This window comes from Myiozetetes cayanensis, unplaced genomic scaffold (genome assembly GCF_022539395.1).
Source record: "Myiozetetes cayanensis isolate MyiCay16 unplaced genomic scaffold, myiCay2020 scf4, whole genome shotgun sequence".
Taxonomy (NCBI): Eukaryota; Metazoa; Chordata; class Aves; order Passeriformes; family Tyrannidae; genus Myiozetetes; species Myiozetetes cayanensis.
Window position 1 is genome coordinate 15028941 of NW_026087631.1, and position 13566 is coordinate 15042506.

The window sequence follows — 13566 nt, forward strand, 5'->3', positions numbered from 1 at the left end:
GAGGATCAGACGTAAGATCACAACAGTGCCCATTTACCTGCTTTTGAGTTTAAAGCAGTGTACTGCGTATGGAGGGTAAAAAACGTTCTTGGGGAGTTTTGCAAATAATGGCCACTGGATAACTGGAATAGTAGGTGCTGCACTGCAGCATTGTTGGGAAACTGGATAGATATGAAAGTGGGAAGGTCAGCTGCTACAATTAGGTATCAAGAGAGAATAATTTCAAGGATCTGCACAAGGATTTAGCTATGCAACTCCCACTGTCTTGACAAAGCCTACAGCTAATCATCTGCTTTGAAAATGTGAGGGAATGCATCCTTGAGTTAGACAAGAGGATCTCTCTGCCTAATCACCAGCCAAAAAAATGTGTTTACACTGCCTTATACTGAAATGGAAAAAAAAAAAAAGAAAGGAAAAAAGTTGTAAAGACATGGGAATGAATCTTGAGTGCCATACAGTGACTGATACCAAAAGTGCTCTCTCAGAGAAAAAAAATAGTGGAGCACTTAGATAAATATGCATATATGTGAGATCATCTGAGGATCAGATACAGCTTCAGCACATGTGCACACACAGTAATACTGTTGTCTGACATACCTCCTGCTCCGTCTTTTGTCTTTCTGAACTCTTTTGTTTGGAGTTTAAATTATTTTACCCTGCCCACCAAAGCTTCCAACCTGCTTAACTTAGTGCAGCACAAACACACTTGCAGAAAGAATCCTGTCCCTAACGTTTTCATTCTTCCATTCTTTCTCTTTTGTTGTGTTGAGGAAAAAAAGCCCCGAATACAGCAATTTCCTGTCTAGTAATACTTATCACTATACTATCTTGTAATAGAGAATCATGAAAAGTTATAGACTGCAGTCCTTTAATCTGGTGTGATTTGTATTTTGTTAAACCATAAATTGATAATCTCACAGCTTCTCCATTATTTAAAATATAGTATTAATATTAAAAGTACTGTGCCTGTCCATAACTTTGGGATCAGAAACGTACCTCAAGGGATTCCACTCCATCTGCAAAAAGTGCTTTTCACTTCAGATTAATATATTTTCATTTGCCCTGTCAGCCTATGCAGATGGAACAGGCCTCAAACCACACAGGGTCAAGTAGGAGCCCAATTAGGCAGAGTTATTTTTAAGTTCTGGAGGGCACAGGGTCAGCACACCAGAGAGATTTAAGCACCTAAAGATGTAGATAGGTGCCTCATGTATTTTCAGAAGTGCTATCACACTGTAGTCAAGGGGAGCTGGGCATCTGGCAACTATCTTGTGAAACACACTTTGAGATGCCTGCAAAGAGCCTAAATGCTTTTGGAAATCTAGCTTCTCTTGCCATAGGAAGGTTCAGGCCACACAGCTGAGGCCACCAGTGATTTCACTTTCCCACTTCCACAGCCTCAGGTCTGCTGTTTAGCTTTGTAGCCAAGATTTACATGACAGCCCCTGGACATGCTTGCATTGTTCAGGAGATCCCATGTGCATTGGCCATCCTGGGAGTCCAAAGTGCTGAGGACCAGGAGGCAGGAAAGCCAATGGCCCTGGGTAAGTCAGCTGCACTCAGGCATGGCATGGGGATCTCTACTCTGCTCTGTACCCTGGATAAGGGAAGGTCAAAGAACATAAACCCAACCACACTCCCTCTAGCTCAATCATCAGTAGTGACCACGAGTAAATGCCTAGGGAAGAGCAAGAGTAGGGAATGTATCTCAGCTAATACTTTTCCATCTTCTGACAGTTTTTAGTCAGGGGGTTTTCTAGTGCGGTTTCTCTGTGCAATAATTTACAAACCTTTTTTTTCCTCCCCAAAGTGCTTTTTCTATATTCTCTTGAATTCAGTATCAGCTTTTCATGTCCCTGTTTGTAAAGGAGTTTCCCACATGCTTTGCCCACCACATAGAGACCCTCCCTCTGTCCTGGATTCAGTCCTTCTTACCTTTATTTGATGACCCTGAATTCTTATACTGGAATTAACAGAAAAAACAATTTATCTCCTAGTCATCTTCCCTCCATAACTCTCATGATTTTGTAGACTCTAACATATTCCACCTTAAGTTATCTTTGTTCCACACTAAAGACTCCCGGACTAGTTTAGTTTTTTTTTATTTTTTTCCTATATGGAACCTACTAATCACCCTGCCTTTAACTTCCTAATTCTAGCAAGCTGTCTTTCCAACTTGTGTTTTTATAATTTTGAGTCTCTTTAAAAGGCAGAGTGGAGGTCCCTGTCAAAAGTTTTTTGGAAAGCCAAGTAGACAATATCACAGGGAATCTGGCTGAATCACCCTCTTCCTTACGCTCTTCGATCCACTGACTGTTGAAAGGTTTGTAAGGCAGGACTGCCCTTACCAGAAACAGCATACAGGAACCATGTTTGAAAATGCAACCAGCATGAAAGGGAAGTAAAGTCACGTAGAGCTGGGGGTGCTTTGATGTTTTAATCTTATTGCCTTGAGATTTTAGACACACTTGGAATAGGGCAAATGAGACATAGTCCTTAGGAGACTTTTTAGAAAACAACTTAGGAACATGAGAAATGTATACTCTCAGCCATGTTTTGTTAAATCTACCTACTTGTTTTGCTCTTAGAATCACAGAACAATTTCTGCTGGTGGAGACCTGTGATGGTGGCTAGTCTATCATCCAACTCAAAGAAGTTTTGATTAGAAGAGGTTGCTCAGGGCTGAAGAAATCTATCTTTGAGGATGCAATTCCCACACCTTTCTAGGCTCCTGTTCCATTATTTCACCACCTTCATGGGGAAAATTACCTGTATCATACCTACTTGAATTTTCCAATGTTCCAGCTTTTATCTTTTGTCTTTTCTTCTACCTCTGTCTAGCTTTGGTAAGGGTCTGGCTCTAATTTCTCTGCACCCTTCCATTAGATAGCTGTAGACAGCAGGCAGATCTCCCTTCCTCTTTCCTTTCTCAAGGCTGAACAAACCCAGTTCTTTCTAGCCACAAAGAGGTAATGTGGCACAAAGAGATTTGACTGCACCAACGGCAGCAGGATGTGTCAGCTTTTGTTCTTAATAACAAATGGGACAGGACCAGGATGCGAGTGTTATCCACATGGAGTTGAAATAAATCCTTAACAAGTTTTTTAATTAGGTTACTCAAAAATAGGCAGTTAGATCTAAAGAATTGCATGAGAAATGAGCAACTAATTAATTCCTGGAGCATCAGTTGAATAAAGTAATATCTACAGTACGTACCAGGGCAGAGAGCATGTGCACTACAAAGTTCAATCCTAATAGAATAATGACCCCAGAGGGGGTCATCAAAAGCTGGTAGAAATTTAAACAATGCATGATCCAACTTAGACTAAAGTGATTTCCATATGAGTGGATCTGCGAAGACCAGATGAGGTTTTAACTGCTAGTTTGCATACTTGAGGTCTCACAACCTCCAGTAGCTGTGTCTTGCTCTTGATATTCCTGTGGTTCCCAGGAGAAGGGATGGAGCTTCAGTGGGGAGGCAGAGAGAGCCTTCACCGGGGTGCTGGGTGTTAGATACCACATTGCACAGTTCTCTTCTGCCATCTCATTATTTCATATCTCTAAGCCTACCAGCAAGTAAATGGGGAGGGTGAGTCTTTTCATTTGGCTAGTGATACACAGATCCATCTCTCAGTTGCTCCACAGAGCACATGGAACCATTTTTTCCAGAGTCTGAGTACAGTACAGGGTAGGTAAAGACAAATCAGCTGAAATCAGTCTGGAGAACAGCTGCTTTCATAAAATTTCTTCCATTTTTATAGGAAATACAATTGACAGCTCACATCAGAGCAAAAAATTTTAATCCAGCTGTGTGTCCCCATATCTACAGTTCTGAAATTTATTGCAAATCTTTACTGTTTCCAGAAAGTGCATTTAGTGAGTGTCAGAAGAGGAACAATACTATAGATTCCCACCTAAGCTCTAGTTTTGGGTTTGTTTTGGAGTTACATATGTGACAGTGACTCAGGCCCCAATGCTTGCTCCAGACAAGAAGGTCTGCCTAAACATATATTGACAGCTATTGCAGGAAAAGTGGGCAAGTCTTCATGCATTTGGCACACAGTTCTGTGACCTGTACACCTGTAGGTGCTATCATCCTGTTTTGGCTTCTTCATAAATTCATTTTAGCCTCTATAGGAATTTTGTGATGCTCTTGGTCAGACAAGTGCAGAAAACTCCCAAAAATCTCCTTTAATGAGTTGCATGTGTGTGTGCAGAAGAAATGGTTTTGCCTAAAGGGACCAACTAGAATCTGATCCATTAAATATTTCCAGTGTTGAATATGTCATTGTTGCCAAACTGCTTACACTTCACATTTGTCTTTGTTCATATTTATTTCAGAGATAATAAGATGAATGTGGTGTAATGTTTCACCTTGGCTGTCAGAGATTATGGTGCTAAAAATGCAAAACAATATGAAGGAAATCTGGACAATGTGAAAAATAAATAGTAAAAAAAGAGCAACCTTTCCTTGACAACATGACTGATGACTGTGACCCAAACAAGGTGTCAGGATGCATCCATTTCACAAGAATTTAAGTCTCTTACAAGTGGGTTAGTAATATGAGAGCGTAGAGTTAAGATCTTTTAAAAAAGAGGACAAAATGGGCTCTGATGCAAATTTTAAATAACTAAAAGCTCATTGAAAAGCTTATAGGTAGACCAAATTTCACGGTCAAATGTATTTCTATCTCTTTCTGCTTTTCTTATTTCTAGTATTATTATGTATGTGTATACATTATAAGTATGTCTACTTTTAAACCTTTTAATGTATAGATATGTATGTAGGCAGGTATAAGTGCACATGTATATCTAAAACTACAACTGATTTTCAGACATTTAATTACACGTTGTATTTTTAAAGGCATAAGTAGAATAACTTGTTAACTTCCCCATAAATGCAGAAGCCTTAAAGTCAATTTTTGAAATAAACCAGCAAGAATTAAAGAGCCTCACCAGCGTATGTAGAGAAAAACATGAATGTAGAAGTGGTTGGTCAGCTGCTGCTGACCACTAGTCCAGAGTGCACTCCAGCACTGACTGATGTGTGTGGCAGGTTCCCCTTCCTGCTCTAGAAGCAGTAAATATCACCAGCTCTCATCACTGCACTGAGAGTGACCCTCTCCCTGCACCCTTCCTGGCAGGGCAGGCACAGTGATCCACTGGGAAGGAGATCAGATAGCATGCTTGTGGAGGGCTGTGAGGTGACTCTTTATTTGCTTGAAGGACATATTTTAGGTTTTGGGCTCTGTATTGGGTTTAGAGGATTTTAATATATGTAAGAGAACATACTGCCTCTCAGCACAGGCTTAGCCCATACCCCAGACTGGTCGCGCCACTTTTCTTCCCCCAGCAACATCACTCAGTCCGGGGGGGCAGTGCCAGTCAAGGGCTGAATTTGGGGCTGCAGGGATGGCATTTTCTTTGTATGCACAGCAGCCTCCTTTTGGGTACTTTATCTCCTACCTCCCAGCCATCTGCTCATCAAGTCCATTGTGTGTATGGGGCTGTTAATGCAGTGCAGATTTTGAGGAGGTACCACCTCCAGTGAGGTTCAAAGGGATGATGAAAATGTTATGGTGGCCAAGTTTATTTTCTTATACTGTCTCTTTTTTTTGCTACTTCAGCTCCATTCCCCTCTCAGCAGGTGAAGTGTACAGATTTATATTCAGCATGCCAGAGATGCTGACCTCCCTAATTAATTCAAAATTCACAGCAGTGTCAAAGGTATGGGGGCAACTTGGCCCAGTGGATCAAATGAAGAGTAAAAAGTATGCTATTCCCACAGAAATTAATGGAATTTGTTTTCACTTAAAGCAGAGCTGACTGTGGTTCAATGACACTGAATTTCACAGATTTGCATTGATTTGCTAATGAGAAATTTACACCGCCGTTTTCTTGCCTTTAAATTTGACCCTTTCACTTCAGCTTGAATTGGTGATTACTGTGGGAACAGAAGGAACTGGATGCACTTCTCTGGAGTGAACATAATTCAGTGAGCAAACTATAAAAGAGTTAAAGAGCAAAGTAATCCAAGGATTAAAAAAAAGTCACCAAAGAAACAGCAGCAGAAAGAGTGTCTGTCTGGTAGATTGTCACTGTGACTAGTACGTGATCCCTGGCAGTCCAGAATGTTGGGGAGCTGCCCCCTTGTTGAACATGAATGCTATTGAGGAGGGCTGGGTGTACACAAGCTGATTTTAATCAGCTCCTGAGAGGGGGTCTAAAATCCAGCCTGGTCTCCCAGCCTCCTTGGGCTGCTGAGGGTCTTGCTGCAGGGATCTTGCTGGGAGAAGGGTGGCAGGATGCACGGCTGCAGGACCCTTGCACGCTGGTTGCAGGGCAGGAGAAGCCGTGGCGAGCCACGTCCTTCAGGACCCGAGCTGCAGGAGAGGCACTGGGGCTTCAGAAGCCCGTCACAGAATGTAGCGTCGCTGAACCTTCCCGCACGGCTGACCTGCTTTAGCTAAAAGGAAGAAAGCCTACATTAGCATGTGAGCAAAGGAAATCAAAATGATCTCATTCATAGAGCTTTCTCCCATCTATGTAAGGGGAGTTTGTCTCCACAGAATAGCATGTCTTTCTCTGGGCCACACAGGGCTGTCTGCCTAATTTTCCTCATTCTTAACCTTTGCCTCTCCATGGGACTGAAGTGCAGGATAATGCCAGGATACTGAATTCTTCCCTTATATCTTAGCTACAATAGTGAGGAGGTGGCAGGGTTAAAAATGTTTGCACACCCATGGGACAGCTTGAATTCAGGGAGCTGTTCTGGCACTGCTTTCTCTGAGCTGCGAGGACTGACCAGCTGAAGTATATGCATCTCCAGCAGAGAGTACGTATGGAGCAGCATAAGCTTAAGTGTAAGCTATCGAGTTTACAAATTAAGATAAAAAATAGCATCTATATAATAAAAGTCCCCACAGCAAAACTTTCATCTAATCCTACTAATTGCCTTTGAATTAGTTCTCTATAATGCCACATTAGCACAGCAGCGCATTAATTATTGCGCAATATTCAAATCATTCTGAACTAAGTAATGCATTTGTTCACCACCTCCTTTAGATGGGAAATATCTCTTGTAGTATGTTATGTTTTCAAAGAATTTGTTTTTTAAAATAATATCTTTTGTTTGTCTTTCCATCCTACATAGTTGTGAATTTTTGTGAAGACAATGCTGCAATTGAACTGCAGGTTCAGAAGAAAAGTATCTATCATATTTTTTATCTAATAACTAATATTTTTGAAAACTTATGCCACTTCACAAAGTTTTTTTTTGCTATATTGTTGGACAGCTTAGCAAATTGCTTTTTAAAAGAGTCTACCTGTGTTGAATTAATTATATATGACACTAATAAACCAAGCATTCATAAAACTATCGATTGTGCCAACATGGGTCTTGAATCCATCTCACTACTGAATAGTTAATATTTACATTCCTCTGGATAAGAATGTGGCCTTTATGTGACTTTATGAACTAACTGTACAGTGTAAAAGGTGAAATTACCTTGCCTAAAAGTAAAGACAGAGATATACCATACTAGAAGTATACTAGCAACAACTTCATTCCTTTAGTATTATACATATCTTTTTTGTTGTCTTATAAGAAATACACTTAGATATGTATTCTACTGAGTTTATCAAACAAATGCGTTTCCAGGGTTTTAAAAGGTAGTTAAAGAAGAGATTCAGTTCCTAAACAGAGACATGTGAAGCTGCTGGTCAAAATATCATGGCATGAATACATAAAAACTCCCAGACAGCCTAACCCTCCAACAGACAAGCATATGTTCTCATAGAGGGCAGACTGGTGAAGGTACTGGCATTACAGGCCCACCACACCTCACCAGGAAGTCGCTGGGGAAAGGGGGGAGGTACCACCACTGTTGCTTATTCTGACATATGTACTGAAGATATTCCTCAGAGTTCAGACAGTATTTTTCATTTATTTTTCCTCTACAGCTCTCCCATTGTTCCATGAGCTAATCTATAGGATGCTCTAAAACCTAAGAACCTCCAAAGAACTTTTTAGGGACAGAATGAGTTAAAGGAGCATCTACCTTTCTTGTGCCAATTTGCACCCTCCATCCTCAAGTGCTATACACAGACTCTGAAAGGACCTCCTTTGTGTCCTTTCTCTGCGTATGGTGTTAAACTGAAAACAATTAGAAGAAATCACACTTACATCAAAGCAATGCAGATCCAGAATGTTATGAGCTTTCCTACTGTCCCTGGCAAAACTGTGGCGCAGGTCCTCTAACAAGTCATTGTTTCCAGGCATATGAAGGACAACAGTGTGACCGGGAAAAGGCAACACATATTTACCAAGAATAAATGGTGCACAACCTATCTTGTCACCATCTATGGTGAAACAACTTAGTGGTGGGCAGAGAGCTGAGGATATCACTTTGATTTTAGCAGGATGTTTGGTGCAACCTGCCATAGTGTCCTTGCTGATAACCCCTTATGTTAAGGGCTGATTACATGGACCACAGAGTGCATGGAAAACTGTCTGACCTGGCTGTTGGAGGTCAACGGATCAAAGTCAAACTGCTACTCATAAGCAGTGCTCAACAGGGTGAATACTGGAACCAGCAGTGCTCAATATCCTTATAACTGACCCAGAAACTAGTAATAATGCACCTGTTGCTCCAGGTTTGTGTGTGACATAACAGGAGAAGCTGTGAATACACAGGAGGGAATAGCCACTCTATAGAGACACAAGATTGGGTTGTAAAGGCCTGTGCAAGGTTCAACAAAGGCAAATGTGAATTCCTGCTCCTGGGACACAGTAGTCAAAAGCAAAAGCAAGGGCTGAGGTCTACCTGAAGGCACCCTGGAATTTCTGGTGGGCAACAAGGTGAGCATGAGGCGGTTGTGTCCTTTAGGAGCAAGGTAGGCTAGTTCTGGGCCACATCAGCAAAAATTTTGTTCTTGCCATGACACCAGTTTGACATCTGGATAGTCAGACTCATATACCATATTTGACAGGGCCTATTTCTTCATTCTCAGATTTCTCTTTTCTAATCACTTGTTCCATTCTGTTGCTTCTGATATTTTATATTGCAATTCTGAACACTTGCAGTGATGATATTGTCTTCCTCTGCATTCCTTACTTCATGCTATTTGAATCTAGATCTATGAAAACCTCTTTCCCCCACCCCCCCCCTTACCTGAGATGGTATTTTTCCACATAAACTTCTGACATTTAAATCTTCAGGACAATATTCCCTTTGTGAGAAAATCCTTTAACTTCATAACCTCAACCCTCAGTAATATTTGCATTCATGTTGGAACTATGCCCTTTTCCCCAAGCTGTAAATTTACCCAGGTGACTAATAACTGCAGAATGTTGAAGTGTTTGATGGATTATGAAATTGTTTAGTTGACCCCCTTGTAGGGCAGGATTGGAAGGAACATATGGAAGAAAATCTGAATGTTGTGTCTCTAATTAGAGATCCTTCCATGAATTTGTTAGTCTTATCAGAACTAATGGAACACATCACAATATTACATAAACATAAAAGCCCTCAGCAGAACTTTTGAACACTAAGTGGGAGACTCCATGCATCAATGATATGTTGTTTTGATAGATGACCTCAAGAAAGTAGGCAGAAGAAATCTTCCAAAACAGACCTTATAATTCTGAAGCATGAAACATATTTTTCACAATACTGAGATGATCTAATGTAAAGAAGACCTGTCTTTGTAAGCACAGAGGAGTACAGTACAACTTTAGAAGTGTCTAAAATCTATCTTTAAATAAATCATGAATGGTTTTCGAAGTATGCTCACACTCTTCAGCAACAAAAAAGGTATCTGTGTAAGTACTGCTAGAAAGCTTTGCAAAGCTTTAAATCACCATCTTGAGATGAGGAGTATGGACAACCAGCTGTTCTGCAATTGGCACTCTGAGGAACCCCTACAGAAATCTGCAGTTTGGGCTTGATGAGATTAGTATGAGGGGAACTCAGTTCTGAAAACAATCAGAACCTGGGTCCCAGGCCTTAGGCAGGTTTTGCTTCTTTTTTTGTGTGTTGGTTTTTTGGGGGTTTTTTTTGGTTGCTTGTGTATTTTGTTTTGGGTTTTGTTGGTTTGGTTTGGTTTGATTTGGTTTTTGTTTTGGTTTGTTTTTTGTTTGCTTTTTGTTTGTTTTTGTTTTTGTTTCCTTGGTTGGTTGGTTGGTTTTTTGTTTGGGTTTTTTTGTTGGTTTCCCTCTCCCCCCCTCCCCCCACCTCTCATCCCAAGGTAGTCAGTTCAGTCCTGGTTTTTTCCTTCTGCCTCATGTGGCTGTGACTAGCACTTCCTGTGGGGATGCATTCTAGGTGAATTTTCAAACATTTTATTTTGCAGGGTTTTTTCTGAGGATTTATGCCTGCAAGGACTTTGATGCACACCTTCCAGCTCTTTCCATATCTGAACTGCCCATGATCCTCAGCTGCTACTACTTTCTGAAAGCTAGTTTGGGAGTTGGCACTATTCAGCACTAAGCAAAAAGAGTAGCTGTATCACTGGAGTACTTAGAAGTAACTGTTTTGTTCAACTGGAAGTATTGATCCAAGAAGAACCCCTTTTGGGTAGAAGAAATATTTTTCAGATACGTGACATGCTATTTCCAGTCCCTATATGTCATTCATGATGTAATATCTATACATTACTGTGCAAGAAAATGTGATGTTTTGTCTGCATCTCTTTTCAGATTGTGTTGCAGATTCACTGTCCATGACATTTTCCTTCTGGATTGTTTCATCCCGCTAAAACCAGGGCATCTAATTATTTTTAGCCTGAATGTAAGAGGTGAAAGAAGATGTTTTGTTTGCTGTCTTTGCCAATAGACTGGCTAATGAAAGCCAGTTGTCTCAGTCTTTCTCTGAGAACTGGGTATGAATCTTTTGAGCAGGGTAAAAAGGTGGTGAGTAACTTCACATGTGAGTAAAGTTTTATCAGAAGATAGGCATCTTCTCTGGACCTACCTGCTCTCTGTCCCTACTTCACTGATGAGCTGATCTTGGAAAACAAGAGAGAGTAATGAAGAAGAGGAAAGGAGTCCAGCTGCCTCGATCAGAAATTCAGCCTGCAGAATCACTGAGGGGAGGAAGATAAACTCTAATAGAGAGACATACACAAGTATTCTTGTTTATGGTGTGGTTCCTTTATTGTCTGAGGATAAAGTGTTCTGAAAATTCCTTCCTTGTGTGTTCTTTTCTTTAATGATGGTTTCAAAGGAGAAATGCTTTTGACCAGAGTGCCATGAAAGAGAAGCCCTTGGAAATCTATGTGAACTACCAAGGAAACTTTGTGATGGAGAGTTTCTTCACTGATGTGTCCAAGACCCTCTTCCCAAGGGAGAATGAGGCTCTCAGTGAAGCACTGTACCCACATTATACAGAGGTAGCTCATAAGTAGAAAATATTTGGGATCATTTGTCTGGGGAATCATAACATCCAAACCCTGGATAGACTGATTGCCAAGCATGTGGTAAGACTCAGACGGTGCTATGGTGTAAATAAAGCAAGAGGTGAAAAAGCAAGATGAGAGAATAGCATTTCTGTCAGTGTAAAACTATCCTCTGAAGCATGACAGGGAGAAGGACCTCACCAGGAATGAGAGGGTGGGAGACACCATATGTTGGATAGGAAAAGATGTCGGATTAGGATGTAGGGAAATCCCCTAATGAGAAAGAGATAAAGGAAGGGATTCAATGGCAAGAAAAAGGAGACTTTGGGGATAAAGGACACAGAAAAATCAATGTGGAAGGAAAAAAAAAAAAAAAAACCAACCAAAAAAGAAAGAGTAGAATGCAATGAAAAGAATCAAACAAAAGAAAATAAGAGAAAGATCACAGGAAAGGGAGAAAAACTGTGTGAGTCAGTAAAGGGTGATAAGCATAAAAGCAGTAAAGAATGAATGGTAAAGAAGTGCTTCTTTCAGAGAGAAAATGAACAAATAGTTATTGAAGAGAAAGGCAAGAGAACAACATGCAGAAGAATAAAAAAACCTCAAATAAATAATAGAGATGAATGAAATTAATCATAACAAAAACAAAAAAAAGAAGAGAAAAGAAGGGGAAAAGACTGAAGAAAATAAAAATATAAGTCAATATTCAGAAAAAATAGATGATGGGTTTTAAGGGATTTATTTGTTTCTCTATATTCAAGTGTTTCTATAAAAGGCATATCTTCTGAGATTTTTAATATTAAAAGCAATGACCACCTATAGACTAATACATAGTATTTATCACATTTTGTGATTATAATGCACATGGAATAGCATTACTAGTGTTACATTAATATAATCTGAGTAATAAAGGAAATCTGTTGGAAAGGACACCCTATAGGAAAAGTGACACCCCCCAGATTAATTATTCTAATTATTCTTACAGAGTGGAATTGAATTTAACTTGGCAGCTTTTAATTAAGGGGCCAAAAAGGAGCTCATCTCTTTTTGAGTCACTTTTTTTTTTTTTCTTACAAGACCACTGTTTACAGTTCATCTGAAATCTGAGGGTCACATGCCTTGCTCTTTTGCACACAGCAAAATCAGCAGCTTACGTTTAAGATGTTTTGCTTCTTTTCTGAGCCTTTTGCTCATGTACTTAGAAGAGAATGATTAAAACCTGTGCTCTGTTAGAACTGCTGCAGTGTTTAAACAAGGAAGTCTGTGTTTGTTTAAGAGAATGGGGAAATGGTTATCTTGACAGATTAGACTGAAAAAACAGGACAGCCGCAGTCTAGCACAGATGTCCAAATTTGCCACTTGGCTGGTTTTTTGAGGTCCTCTAAACAAAACTTGCTTGTGTGTTTGTGCTTTTGCTCTGTTTGACACCTAACTGAGGAATGTGATTAAGCACTACTGCCAGGGATTACATGTCTCTCGTGAGCAAGTGTTCACAGGGCTGAAGTTTCCTCATGTCTGTATAACTGTGTCATAGCTTGCTAAGGGAATACAAGAGAAACATCTCCAAAAGGATTAAAGCCCTTGCAAAAAGGTTGGATTGTAATGAAAATGCTATTTTGAACAGAAATCCAGTGAACATTTTTTAGAGATGAGTTTCCTAGCATCTCCATTCACTTATTGACAGAACACATGGAAGTGAGAAACATATAATTTGTCTGGGAAGTACTGGAGCCATTTGCAAGACACATTACGGTATCCCAGATGTAAAGCACTTCTTGGTGGAGAGAAATGTTACATCTTTAGTCAGTGTGAGATGATAATTTTCTAATACATTTAATATGATTGCTTCACTTGATAAATCCATACAACTCTCTACTCAAACACTTTATCAACTTCCATTAATATTATCATCTTGAATTAGTTGTTCTAACATTATTTCCATGATAGAAAAGGCACTTTTAAAGCCACTGTCATTTAATTTCTTTAAAACCTGCTTATCTGTAAATAAAATTTTGCTTGATTTCACTGATGTTAAGCTGAAAACCAGTAACAAGTATTTGATAGATAAAGGCTATTTGCCTACAAGAAGAGATCATTGCACTGCTCAGGCTCATGTGTGTGTTAGGGCTTGTGTTTTCACAGTGCTGCATGTGTAAAATGCTTTGCTCA